Source organism: Bos grunniens, chromosome 20 (assembly GCF_055505025.1).
Source record: "Bos grunniens cultivar Pamir isolate PY7600 chromosome 20, Bosgru_T2T1.0, whole genome shotgun sequence".
NCBI classification, from domain to species: domain Eukaryota; kingdom Metazoa; phylum Chordata; class Mammalia; order Artiodactyla; family Bovidae; genus Bos; species Bos grunniens.
In genome coordinates this window covers 64,459,266-64,474,109 of record NC_141184.1, presented here as the reverse complement: position 1 = coordinate 64,474,109, position 14,844 = coordinate 64,459,266, and the positions used below count along the sequence as shown (strand labels likewise).

The 14,844-nt window shown below is 42.1% G+C and overlaps 1 non-coding gene across 1 annotated transcript; it reads right to left on the bottom strand.

The window, feature by feature from the left end:
* Window positions 1–441: 441 nt before the first annotated feature.
* On the bottom strand, window positions 442–514 carry TRNAR-UCG (transfer RNA arginine (anticodon UCG)). Its single transcript has one exon. It is a non-coding gene; the product is annotated as a tRNA-Arg (tRNA).
* Window positions 515–14,844: the final 14,330 nt, after the last annotated feature.

The following is a 14,844-nucleotide window of genomic DNA, read 5'->3' as shown; positions in this document are numbered from 1 at the left end:
GCTGCAAGCGCGGAACGCGAACCCGGATGAGATAATTTCCTTCTTCACCGAGAAGGCCCTCCGACATAATGAAAAGCTATATATCCCTCTTGGAGACAGCACAGTCCACAAAAATGCTACAGTGCTTAGAGAATTTGTAGTGACTCTGTCCACATTCACTAAGAACGTTCCTTCTCCACTCCCACCCCACCCTACCCCCTTATTCAGAAGAGCGTGTCATATTTATTAAGCACTATTATAGTTCAGGCAGTTCCCTCAGGGACTTACAGGCATTATCTCATCTAATCCATCAGCCCTGTTAGGGCCTTTGTATTTTCATTGCCATTGTACCAGTCATACAACGGAGAGGCAGAAAGGGGGAAGCAACTTCCCAAAGTGGTGGTACCTGAATGTGAACTCAGGTTAAGGCATGACTTTCTTTTTTTTTTAACAAAATGGAACCAACCACGAAGGGACTCGAACCCTCAATCTTCTGATCCGAAGTCAGACGCCTTATCCATTAGGCCACGTGGTTACAACATACTGGGCAGCTGGGAACAGCTAGCTGCCTTGGAGACAGTGGCACAGTTGACTCCAGCTGCAGAGGACAGGGTCATACATCGCAGGTCCAACCAGGATTTTCCAGGGGCTGCTGCCTGCTCGGGGCTTCCTTGGTGGCTCAGACAGTAAAGAATCTGCCTGCAATGCAGGAGACCCAGGTTCCATCCTTGGGTTGAGAAGGTTCCCCAGAGAAGGGAATGGCTGCCCACTCCAGCCTTCTTGTCCTGTTCCCTCCTAGGATCTGAACAGAAGGACCACTGCATGAAACTCCTCAGAAGGGAAATGGTCACCAGAGGGGAAGGCTGAGACTAGGGGTTTGTAAACAGCCTTTAGGCTTTTATATTTTTTAAAAGCTGAATGGAGATCAAGAGGGGAGATCAACTAAATAAAATAACTACAGAACATGAGGAAGTGGGAAGTTCAGGAGTTTCAAAATTCATATCCTGTTTAAAATCAATGTACTTTAAGCATATTTCATGGTATTAAAGTTATAGGACATAAAACTCAATCACTCTTGTGGACAATTGAATGAAATGAATACAAACACAGCATAGTTCCTGAACAAACATTCCCCACATGGTGTGGTTCCTGTGGAAACAATAAAAATAATCCAATTTAGTTATGCAGGGTTCACCTTCCCCCGCCTGTAATTAGTGCTGCTACAATGAAGGAAGCAGAGAAAGAAAACGAGATAAACTGGCAAGAGAGAATTACATCTAGTCCCCAGCAGGACCAGTTCTCTCTCTTATCTGCAGTTTCCAAATCCCATCTCTTATTATAGATATTTATCCCCCCTACTAAGCCCTCTCACAACTAACCATGTGATTCTTTTTCCATTTTCATTCCATAGCACCAGTCCCTCTATAGCCCACAGAAAGAGATTGGGAAGAGAGTTGTTGGGAATCTAAATTTGGGGGCAGAGAGGAATGGGTATTTGACAGGGAGGGTATTTAAGGAAGGGTATATTTCCTTTCCTTAATTCAAATGGGGAGTAGGGAAACTCCCAAAGGAATTATTTATAAAGATTGCTGATGCAAAGAGCTGACTCATTGGGAAAGACCTTGATGCTGGAAAAGATTGAGGGTAAGGGGCAAGAGGAGAAGGGGACAACAGAGGATGAGACGGTTGGATGGCCTCACTGACTCAATGCACACGAGTTTGAGCAAACTCCAGGAGACAGTGAAGGACAGGGAAGCCTGGCATGCTGTAGTTCACGGGGTCACAAAGAGTCGGACACAACTTGGTGACTGACCAACAACAGCATAAAGACTGTGGAGTACCTACGAGAAGGGGTGACTGACGTATCGTGTTCCAGATTGGAGCTGGGCTTAGGCGATGGGCTGAAGGCCCTGCCCCTGTGCCATGGTGAGAGGGATGGCAAAGCGGGGGGAAGGGCATTGGCGGAGCTGTCTGCACTCCCACATGCACAGTTCCCGAGGATCTCACGGGCATGGAGGCAGGGACCTGGACTGGGCCTGCATTGCCAGCTTCTCCCCTAAAACGGCTGGCTGCTGCCTGGGGTGTTCCAATGGCAACAGGCTCTTGCCAGCTTCTCCCCTAAAACAGCTGGTCGCTGCCCAGGGTGTTCCAATGGCAACAGGCTCTTGGACCGGCCACTGTGTTGAGAGCGGGAGGAGCTGGAAATGGTCAAGCTGGAGCTGGAGGTTTTGAGTTATAAGAGGCCTCATGGGCTTCTGCTGAACTCCCGTGCAGCTCCACCATTGAATCAGTCTTGGGCAACAGCCATGGACAGGGAGCAGAGGGATTACTCAGGTGTTAGGTTCCCACCTCAGCAGGGGTGTTACAATCCAGTGATGACAGTAACTGCCAGATACAGTGTCAGGCACCTCAGGTTTAGGGGCCTGGCACCTGCTGGCTCAGCTGGTAAAGAACCGCCTCCAATGCAGGAGACCTGGGTTCTATCCCTGGGTTGGGAAGGTCCCCTGGAGAAGGGAATGGCTACCCACTCCAGTATTCTGGCCTGGAGAATTCCGTGGGCTGTATAGTCCATGGAGTTGCAAAGAGTCAGACACGACTGAGCGGCTTTCACTTTCACAGATACCAGCGCACATGGGGTCCTCAGGCCACCTATTATTTTGACTGACTGGCTGCCAATTTGGGGGTTCCCACAACCCCCTCAGTTCAAAAATTCACTAGAATGACTCACTGAACTCAAGAAAGAACTATACTTACCACTCTAGTTTGATTTACACATAGTGTGAGGTCTGGGAGGGAATGAAGAATTTGTATGCCCTCTCCTCACAGAATCAGGACACACCAGCCTACATCAGTGTGTACACCAAGCAGGAAGCTCCGCTGAGCACTTGCATCCAGAATTTCTGTTGGGGCTTCATTGCATAGACAGGATTGATTAAATCCCTGGCCATGAGATTTAACTGAATCTCCAGCTCCTCTCCAGCTCTTCTCCCCTCCTAAGCCAGCTGAGAGTTCCAACTCTAATCACAGGCTTCTTGGTCTTTCTGGGGACCAGCCTCCACCCTGAAGCAATCTAGGAACCCACCAGAGTCATCTCATTAGCATAACAAAGATATTCCTTACTCTAGGGGAAATTCCAAGGGATTTTAAAGCCCTGTGCCTGGAACTAGGGACACTGGATAATATTCCCCATTATTGCTATTGGAGAAGACTCTTGAGAGTCCCTTGGATTACAGGGAGATGAAACCAGTCAATCCTAAAGGAAATCAGTCCTGAATATTAATTGGAAGGACTGATGCTGAAGCTGAAATTCCAATACTTTGGCTACCTGATGCGAAGAACTGATTCATTGGAAAAGACCCTGAAGCTGGGAAAGACTGAAGGCAGGAGAAGGGGATGACAGAAGATGAGAGGTTTGATGGCATCACCAACTCAATGGACATGAGTTTGAGCAAGCTCCAGGAGATGGTGATGGACAGGGAAGACTGCCGTGCTGCAGTCCATGGGGTCACAAAGCGTTGGACATGACTGAGTGATTGAACTGAACTGAACTGAACCAGGGATAGCCAGAGAAGGAGCCACAACCAAAAGAAGATGACTTATGAGCTCACATAAGCTAATTAGCAAGACATTAGAAAAAAAAAAAAAACTCTACCATCTTCCCTGCCTCCAAACCAGAACCAGAACATATTACAGGGAGGAGAATTTGGTTTGTTAAAAACAGAAGACCACATACCTCTCTACTCCGCACACCTCTTAAATTGCAAGACCTGTCTGGACTGGAGAAAGGAAAGAGCTCTGAATCAGAGACTGAAACTTCACACTGAATCAAACTAAATTTTAATTAATGAAAAGGACCTAAAAGTTGTGAGATTTTCTTGAGACCATTAAGTGATGAGAAAGTAGGGTTTGACAGTATAGTTGAAAGTATGGCCTAGAAAAATAAAATTGTTTCATGTTTAAAGCACACTGAGCTTAACATGCGCTTACAGTCATTTATAGCCATTAGGGTAGCTAATAGGAAAAAGATGGAAAATATGAAGTGTTGGCAAGGATGTGGAACCACCAGAACTCTCATAGACTGCTGAGGAGCATAAATAGCTATAACTACTTTGGTAGAATGTTTGGCAACATCTATTAAAGTTAAATATGTGCATACCATATGACCAGCCCAGTTCTACCCATAGTGATGTACCCAACAGAAATTCATTTGTTTATCAGAAGACATGAACTAGCATGTTCAAAGCAACACTATTCATAATAACCTCAGACTGAAGATCATCCAAATGGCCATCAGCAGTATAATGCATAAAAATAAGTTGTGTAATGTTTACAAATGGAATAGTATACAGCAATGAGCATAAATAATCCCAAACTACACATGACAATGTGGATGAATCTCACAAACACGACATCGGTATAGAGATCATTCTTGGAGGGTAGAAATAATGTCTCCCTATGAAGCAAGGGGAAGATTTGTTTGCAGCCCACTACAATGATCCAGGTTTCCTAAGCGCAAGATCTCTTTCCTACAAGACAGTCCACTGCATTGCAGGTATAGCCGGGCCCTCCTCTTGTCACCACCATGGACTTGGGGCTCAGGGACCTGGCACAAGATGTAAGTAATAAGGTGTCCTTAGTCTCTGATCCAAGAGTCTCTGCGTCCTCTGCAGCAGCCATGAAACCAGCAGGCTACCTTGATAATTTGTAGATACGGTACAGTCTCAGACTCCTCACAGTTGACATCCTCACGCTTCCACGTGCATACATTTGAAAAATAATACACCTGAGCGTGCATCTATTAATTATAGACAATATCTGTGGAGTTGCAGAAACACCACTTATCAGGCTTCTCCCCTGTGGCCTAAGTAGACCCATGCATCTGCAGTTTTCTCTTTGCATCAATTCCTTGAAAGTTTTGTAGTGTCATTTGCTTTCATCACCTTACCCCCAGGCGATGCCTGCACAGCCAAGCTACCATTCACCACCCTCCCCTTCCCCTTTTCACATGGCTGACATTTGCTGATTTCAGTCTCCTTCTCTGGTTTATCAAGCTATATTTAACTTTTCCTTTCCTGTGCAAGTTCCCCCTTTCCAGCTCTCTGCAGAAAGGCTCACGGGGTCCTTTGCCCAATGAGACTTTTTATTATTTAGAATGACATTCGCTTCCCTGGTGGCTCACATGGTAAAGAATCTGCCTGTAATGCAGAAGACCTGGGTTCGATCCTTGGGTCGAGAAGATACCCTAGAGACGGGAAAGGCTACTCACTCCAGTATTCTGGCCTGGAGAATTCCATGGACAGAGGAGCCTGGCAGGCTATAGTCCATAGAGTGGCAAGGAGTCAGACATGACTGAGAGACTTTCACTTTTATTGGGCTTTTGTAGGCTTCCACTCAGGTCCCCCCTCCAGCTGACCTCATTTCACTGGTGTCTTCCTGATCAATTTTAACATTCAGTCATATGTTGGTATTTCCTATGGGACTGTCATAAGAATAAAAAGCCATCATCACAGTTCACGTGACAGCCAGTGTGAAATTGTCCCAATGTAAAGTAGTTGATATTTTGCCCAAATCAATCCCTGACTCTTATTTTGTCGTTTGTTACTCTTTTTTTCCTACATTATTTCTGAACAGCAATGTTTCAGATTATTTTTAAGATGTCTTCCTGGGTTTTCGAAGTTCTTTTCTGAATATTTTTTTCTGTTCTTAATATAACTTGACTCTTGAATTTTCCACCATGAAAGAAAGATAACTATCAGGCTAGTGACTTAGTTTCCCCTCAATAAAACTGAGTCATTAATAATATTTCACATGAACTGGCCTAATGCTTCTGAAACAGTTTGGGGTTGAACATTTTCTTTGGCCAAGTCAGATAAACACAGTTCTTTCCTTTAATTTTCCTTGGGCTTCTCTTGTGGCTCAGCTGGTAAAGAATGTGCCTGCAGTGCGAGAGAGACCTGGGTTTGATCCCTGGGTTGGGAAGATCTCCTGGAGTAGGGAAAGGCTACCCACTCCAGTATTCTGGCCTAGAGAATTCCGTGGACCGTATAGGTCATGGGGTCTCAAACAGTCGGAGACAACTGAGTGATTTTCACTGACTCACTTCCTTTAACAGTCTTTTCCAATAAAAGATAAAGACTTAATGTAATTGCTGTGTTTTAGACATGAATTACACCCTGTATGTGTTCAAGAAATATGTATTTACAAAATTATAAGTCATGTCAGACTTCTAGTGAAGGTATGACCTTTCCTCTTACCGACCATCTCAGTAGCATCTCACTTATATCTATTTCATGACCCCCACACATTTGGAATTCTCCCTTCAGGAAGTGAGCTTAATTAGCTGATGGGCTTAAGAGACCTGGCTGTAGTGCATGGTGGGGCTCAAGCAAGCTGAGTCTGAGCTGAGCTCTGGAGTCTTGCAGTCAGTGTGCTGGACTAATTTATACTCAAGGGTAAAAATTAAGTCTAGTTCTTGGTGGCTGGCCAGACTCTTGCACAGTGTGAAAGCTTATTTCACGATAAGATGCAGACTGCAGAGCTGAAATAAGCTGAACGCATTCTTTCTCTTCACACTGTGCTGTGGAGCCTCTTACCTGCCTATTGGTCTCCATTGCACTTATCACGTGGCTTTTTTTTTTTTTTTTTGCCAAAGGTACATTCATGAAAGGGCTTCCCCGGTGACACTAGCGGTAAAGAACACATCAGACAATGCAGCAGATGTAGATTCAGTCCCTGAATTAGGAAGATCCCCTGGAGGAGGGCATGGAAACCCACTCTAATATTTTTGCCTAGAGATTCCCATGGACAGAGGAGCCTGGCAAGCTACAGTCCATAGGGTCACAGAGTCGGCCATGACAAGCAACCTAGCATAGCACAGGACACATTCATAAAAATAAGGATAAGTGATTATTGAGTTTGGGGTCCAAATTAATAGATTTTTTTTTTCTCCATTGGATCACGTGTCAATATCAATATTCTGTGCATCTCATTTATCTATAAGTTCTATATTTAACCAAAATTGATAGTTATTAGCTTTCACTATACCCTCACATCCGTTTCCATGTCAACACACTGCATCTCAAAATAACCAAGCATCCATCATGAGAGAAGAGGGGAAGACTTTTCTTCTCTCCTGCTTCTCTTAGTCTTTCCTGTGTCCAGGTTTCTGGTATCCAACATCTCCTGCAGTTTTCTTTTTCTCTTCATGTGCACTTGAGTTCTGAGAGAGCCCTGCAAGGTGTCTTTGTTGGAAAGTCCTATGGACATCCAAAGAGCATCATTAAGGTCAGGTTCTGTCAATCAGAACCACAAGGGGGCAGAGTCACGTGCTCCAGGGTGATGCTAAACGTCCCTGTCACACAGGGACACCATCAGGGCACTGTGCTTTGTTATCGGACTCCTCAGCTGGCAGATTTAACTGGTTGGAAGCTCTTATCTTATTACATAGATTCTTCTTCAACTCTGGACAAGTGTAGTAAGTCCTGAGAGAGACTCAGTAGTTACTGAGAGCTGACAATGAAAATACCATCCCTGAGATATGCGCAGTTTACACATCACAAATTGATAGCAACAAAGGAACAAGTTTGCATATCTGGGTGGAACAAATTGTTTAAAATAACAAAGGAATTGCCTTATTTCTCCAGTAGGAGACAAGATACCTACCAAAAACATTCCTACTAAATGGATTTAACTCATTTGAAAGAAAAAGGATATTCAAATGATGACTAAGGTTGCTACACATGATATGTTCTTGAAAAGTATTTTCACAAACAACAATAAAAAAGATCAATGAGTATTGTTAAGTCAACAGGTATATTGTGAGTAAGTCAGAAAATCTTTGGCTAATCGTGAGAAAGTATGTCTCTAAGTGGAAGATCATATACTAATAAGCGTTGCAGAGTGAGGGTTTCATTTTCCATTCCTGGAGATATTGAGAAATAGCCAGTGAACTAATTTAAATGCCATAACTCAGGGATTATATCTGGCCTGGAATACACAGTCAATAAATATTTGTTGAATAAATCTAAAATGGGGAAGTAAACAGATGTCATCAATTATGACAGCAAATCCCAATTACTGATGTCCTCAGGGACTCACTTCCACACCAAACTCTGCCCTGCCCTGGGGTTTTCATCCAGAAAGGACAGCAAGGTCTGGGCCTCAGTTGAGTTTTGTGCAATAGAGGGAAGAGGCAATTTCAAAGAATTTTTTAAGGAGCAATAGTGGTAATCAGTTCAGTTCAGTTCAGTTCAGTTCATTCGCTCAGTCGTGTCCAACTCTTTGTGACCCCATGAACTGCAGCAAGGCAGGATTCCCTGGCCATCGCCAACTCCTGGAGTTTACTCAAACTCATGTCCATTGAGTCGGTGATGCCATCCAACCATCTCATCCTCTGTCATCCCTTTCTCCTCCTGCTTTCAAGTCTTGCCCAGAATCAGGGTCTTTTCCAGTGAGTCAGTTCTTCTTATCAGGTGGCCAAAAAATTGGAGTTTCAGCTTCAGCATCAGCTTCCAGTGAATATTCAGGATTGATTTCCTTTAGGATGGACTAGTTGGATCTCCTTGCAGTCCAGGGGACTCTCAAGAGTCTTCTCCAACACCACAGTTCAAAACCATCAGTTCTTTGACATTCAGCTTTCTTTATAGTCCAACTCTCACATCCATACATGACCACTGGAAAAACCATAGCATTGACTAGACGAACATTTGTTGGTAAAGTAATGTCTCTGCTTTTGAATATGCTGTCTAGGTTGGTCATAACTTTCCTTCCAAGGAGTAAGCATCTTTTAATTTCATGACTACAGTCACCATCTGCAGTGATTTTGGAGCCCCCCCAAAATAAAGTGTGTCACTGTTTCCACTGTCTTCCCATCTATTTGCCATGAAGCGATGAGACCAGGTGCCATGATTTTAGTTTTCTGAATGTTGAGCTTTAAGCCAACTTTTTCACTCTCCTCTTTCACTTTCATTAAGAGGCTCTTTATTTCGTCTTCACTTTCTGCTATAACGGTGGTGTCTTCTGCATATCTGAGGTTATTGATATTTCTCCCAGCAATCTTGATTCCAGCTCATGCTTTCTCCAGCCTAGCATTTCTCATGATGTACTCTGCATATAAGTTAAATAAGCACGGTGACAATATACAGCTTTGACGTACTCCTTTCCCGATTTGGAACCAGTCTGTTGTTCCATGTCCAGTTCTAACTGTTGCTTCCTGACCTGCACACAGATTTCTCGAGAGGCAGGTCAGGTGGTCTGGTATTCTCATCTCTTTAAAAATTTTCCAGAGTTTGTTGTGGTCCACAGTCAAAGGCTTTGGCAAGTCAATGAAGCAGAAAGAGATGTTTTTCTGGAACTCTCTTGCTCTCTCGATGATCCAGTGGATGTTGGCAATTTGGTCTCTCGTTCCTCTGCCTTTTCTAAATCTAGTTGGAACATCTGGAAGTTCACGGTTCACGTATTGCTGAAGCCTGGCTTAGAGAATTTTGAGCATTACTTTACTAGCGTGTAAGATGAGTGCGATTGTGCGGTAGTTTGAGCATTCTTTGGCATTGCCTTTCTTTGGGATTGGAATGAAAACTGACCTTTTCCAGTCCTGTGGCCACTGCTGAGTTTTCCAAATTTGTTGGCATATTTAGTTCAGCACTTTCACAGCATCATATTTTAATGGTAATATTCAAACACACACACGAAAAAAAGATTGAGAAGAAGCACAAGCAGAGAAGATAACTCACGGAAGGGTTGTGGTAAGTCTTGTCTGCATCAATTTCAGTTGGAGGGGAGGGAGTCCAGGACTGAATGATAACTCTTGTCATTCCATGAAGGTGAATCTTCTGGGCATTGTTTTTATCTCCAAATTTCTGCTGAAATCATGAGTCACCTTGACCTAAGTGCTGTAAGTCATAACCCAGGGGTTGTGTTCTTCTATAAGGTGGATTTATTCTAGGGTGTAATTAGTGGCTGCCTTATGAGTTATAACTGGACACATTGCCTAGTTTTAGCCATTTTACTCAAATCAAGATTATAAAGCAAATATAAATGATACCCCTCTGCTTACAAGTGTGTTTTTAGTTACTTATTCATGATGACAATAGGTTTGCAGTGCTTCAGGGACACTTTAACCTCTTTTTCCTTATAATAAGCAGTTTATGTGGGTGAGGTGGTTGGCTTGATTTAAGGGTGTCTTCTGTGGCCATAATGTGTAACTGGCCCATGCCATACTTGATCCCATTATCTTTCCCTCCTTAGGATAATGTCTAAATTAGTTTAAAACTTTGGCCAACAGAACTGTTATCTTGTGCTTACCAAAGATTCCTGGTAATAATTAAATAGCCAGTGGAATATGTAGCCCCCAATTCTCAGTGGCTGAAGATAGAACTTGGAGAAATAATTGTCATAGTTAATTCCATAATTTGATTTTAGTTTCAAGGGCCATCTATTTCATCGACTGACTGAAGAGTTAAAGTATTGAGCAGAGGTACAGCTCCCTGTGTTTCTCCTTGCCTCTTCAATGAAGGGGCTCTGAACAGTAAACTGAGAGATCTGGGATGGAGTGTTGGTAAAGGAAAGAAACTGTACTTGAAAATACAAAGTTGATATTCAATTTGAAGGACATAGAGCAGAAATCCTCCATAGGTTTTTAAGATGGATACAGTTTTCAGGGGGTGTTGCATTCTTCCTCTGTTCTTTGGTTTGGCTCACATTTAACGCCTAGAGGGACAGGGTGATGTGGCTGCTTGAAGTAGCTCAGGACGGGGGCTGTAGCAAACTGGAGAACTTACTTTCTGAAGAGTCAGTCTGGCTTCAGCTCCTGCCAATGTGGCCATCAGGCAATCAAGGTCACTGGAGCCAGATTCTCTATTTGTCCAGAGAAACCAGAAATCTTAACTTTTTGATCCCATCAACAGATTGTTTAAATGCCAGCAAACAATTCAAAAACAGTTTGAATGCTCTCTGGGCCAAATAAGACATGAGTGCCAAACAGATTCAGTCGTGGGCCACAAGCCTGCAACCTCCACCTTGACACATCCTTGAAATTTCTGCTGATACCACGTTCCAGTCTTTGTTTTTCAGAGCTGTGATAATGTCGCTATTTAGACTGAAAAAAATGAAATCTATTGTTGCCATGGTAGCCTCAGCATTTTCAATGATGGATAGAGATGATTTGTATTTAAACACTGTTAGCTAACACAGAATCTTATGAGTTAAAAATATAACAGATTAATTTTTTTAAGGAAAATCAAACAATCCTTTCTTAATCCTATGCAGCACAGAATCGGTCTTAGAAACATTTGTGATTTATTAAAGTCAGAAACCCTTTCTGTAAGCATTTCCCCTTTAATTTTAATCCCCATGTACCTCTAAACGAAATGTAGTATATCCATTTCTGGTTCATTTACATTAAACCATTAAAATGTTGCTTCATGTAGCCCTTTTGATGTCTTAGATGCTTTTGGAAGTCATTAAAAAATGTTCTAATCCTTTTCCCCCTGTGGTCACATTTTTGACCACAGTAATCAAGTTCAAGCACCAGAGGGTTCTACTCCTAGGCTAGAACCCAAACCCTGTGGATCTGGTAAATTTTACACAGAGAAAAATGAATGATTCTCTCCCTAATTGTCACTTATTCCATCCCATAGCAATGGTGAAATAAACTCATTAAACAAAGAATTCCCATTTTACAGTTGCAACTCATAAAACCTACCCATTTTAAGTATGACTCTGAACTGAGGTCAAACTCATAGATTCTTAAAATAACATGAATTTGGTCATGCAGCTCAAAGCTACTGCTTGCTGTTCCTCTGACTATACACGTAACAATGGCTGAAAACGTGCCATATGGGAAAGGAATATGTATTTACGAGATGATTCTTTATGCAGAGAGGACATACATTGCTTTTCATGCACATTCAAACAGACAGAATTGATCTTCTGTGAGAGATGGAGCTATCCCCACATTACCAAGAGCTGTCACTTAAAATAAAATTTTGATTAATATCATTTGCAAATCGAGTACTGACTTTGTTTCTTTCCTTCCAACAGGAAGTATGGATCTGTAGGGATACAGGCAGAGAACATATGTAATCTCTTGGGAATGGACAATGATGAAATGACCCAAAACATGATTATTCCATGCTACTTCCTGAAATCTGTTCCTCAAATCCCCAAACTCACAGTTCTCTGAATTTATGATTCGCAAAAGTGTTCAAGGGTTTTCAGACCACTCGCCCAGCTCCACAGAAAGTGCGGAAGGGAGGGATTTCAAAGATGTGCACGTGTGGGTCAGCCAAGGTTCATTCCTTGAGATCTTCCAGATATTTATTAGGAGTTCATGGGAGGGGATGTTCATTTCTGTAGACAAAGGATGGATTACCCAAAATGTGAAGTGCAGGTACTTTTAAGTCTGCGGCCAGACTGAGATAAGCTTGTCTGCGGATGCTGGGGGTTGTTCAAATGTAGCATGTCTAATTTACCCAGAGGCCACCAAGCAGAGCAGGAGGGGGAGTGGGAGGCCTGCCAGGAAGTGTTAAAGAAAAGGGACTTTCCCAGGCTTGAGAGGCAAGAAACAGGTGAGCCCAGAATCTTCATCAGGAGAGCTACCCTGACCCACTTGAAGCTGAGTGCTAACCTAAGAGACAGGGGCCCCTCTGAGCACAGTGCCCAGCTCTGCATTGAAAGCGGGGAGCCCACTCAAGGGCATCTTGTGAAATCAGCCAGTGCACCTTCACACAATCAGGCTTGTTTCTTTGGTCTTTAATGGGGCCCAGACTGCCGAGAAAGACTCAATCAGAAAAGTACCAAATGTTTATCAACTATCATGTGTATGCAGCATGATGCTATGTACCAGCACTCTAGAGGGCAGCCTGATTGGGGGTGTTCTCTTCTTTCTTCCTTCCATCCCCGATCCTGAAGCATGTATGTCTCTCCACGGCTAGTAAAAGGCTAAAGAGATATGAAACAGCAACGAAACAAACATGTGCTCTTTTCTTTTCCAGACTCTCTTGCTTGGAGTCCTTCCCTAAGTCAGTCAGAGGTACATACATTTCTTGGGGAAGAATTTAAATTGCTCTAAGAAGAGAAAAAGAGACAGGAATATTTAATATTTATCTTTTTAATTTCTCAAATGAGTTCTTTTTCCCCTTCTGATTAAGTTGAGGTACGATATGCCTACAGTAAGTGCACTGGTATCAAGAACACAATTCACTAGATTTTTACAAATGTATACATGCATGTAAACACCACCCAGATCAAGACATAAACATTCCCACATACCCTAGAAGGATCCCTTGGCTCCTTCTCAGTCAGCACCCATCCACTCTCAAGAGGTAGCCATACTTACTTCTATCATCATAGACCTGTTTGCCTGTCCTTTAATTTTATATAAATGTAATCTGAGAGTATTGATTACAATACAATATTGATTAAAATCTGAGAGTATCTTTTTTGTTGGCTTCTTTCATTCAACATAATGTCTCTGAGATTTATCTATGCTGTTTGAGCATTAGCACATTCTTTTTTATTACTGAGTTACATATATATATATATATGTACATATATAATCCATTTCTGGTTTAGTTACATTAAATCATTAAAATACTGTTTTATATACCTATTTGATGTCTTGTGATATATATATATCTCATATATATTTATTTATCCATTCTGTTGTTGATGATATTTGAGTTATTTCCAGTTTCTGACTATTATGAATAAAGCTTCAAAGGATTTTATTTTTGTTGGATGCAAATACTTATTTCTCTTGGGCCTACATCTAAGAAAACAATGTATGGTTAGCTTAATTAGATATTGACAAGGAGTTTCCAAAGTGATTACATCACTTCATACTCCCAGCATCAATGTATTGATATGAGAGTTCCAGTTGCTTACAACCTTGCCACACTTGGTTTTGTCCATCTTTTAAAATTTTTCATATTCTTGTAAGTGTGTAATGGCATTTCATTGTGGTTTTAATTTGTACTATCCGGATAACTAATAATACTGAGGACTTTTCCACATGGTTGCTGGTCCTTTATACATTCTCTTTTACCTAGTGTAGCAGCAGCAGCAGCTCAACTCTCCCTCTCATTGTATATTTACAGTTTTTTATCTTCTTCTTATTGATTTATAGAATACTGTGGATGTCAATCTCACATTAGACATATATATTGCACGTGTCTTCTTCCAATCTGTGCCTTATCTCTCATTGGTGCCATTTTTGAACTTTTGAAGAACAAAAGTTCTTAATTTTAATGAAGTCCAATTTTTTAGTTTTTTTGTGTGTGTGCTTAGTCCATTTTATGTCTTGACTTTTAAAAATTATGGCCTGTGCCAAGGTCATGAAAATTCTCTGTTTTTTAAGATATTTATTAGTTTATTAATAAACAAAGGCTATTGCGGTTAACATTTACATACAGATATCTAACTGTTCCAACATGACTTATGAGAAAGATCTCCCTCTCATTTAATTGTGGTGCTGCCATAAACCAAGCAACTGTATATGTGTGTGTCTGTTTTTGAAAATATTTTTAGAAAGCAGTATTTGATGTGCCGATTTCACTTCCAAAGTAAGCTCTTGCATCTTATACCAGAAATGATTGTTTTGAAAGCCAACATTTTTTATTTGTTGGAATAGATTTGGTCCAGAGAGGAAAAGCCCTTGGGAACTGAAAGGAAATCAGCATTGTGACAACTTGGACTTGGAGAGAAGATAGAGACCCTGGCTAAAGACTCCCATCCCTGAGGATCACTTTGGACCACGGCTGGGAGGAGGGAGGGAGTGGGATGGGCATGTGCACCTGAAGCCTGGAGAGTAGACCAAGCACTTTGCAGGGAGGAAAGAATCGGCATGAAAAGAGATCAACACAGTGG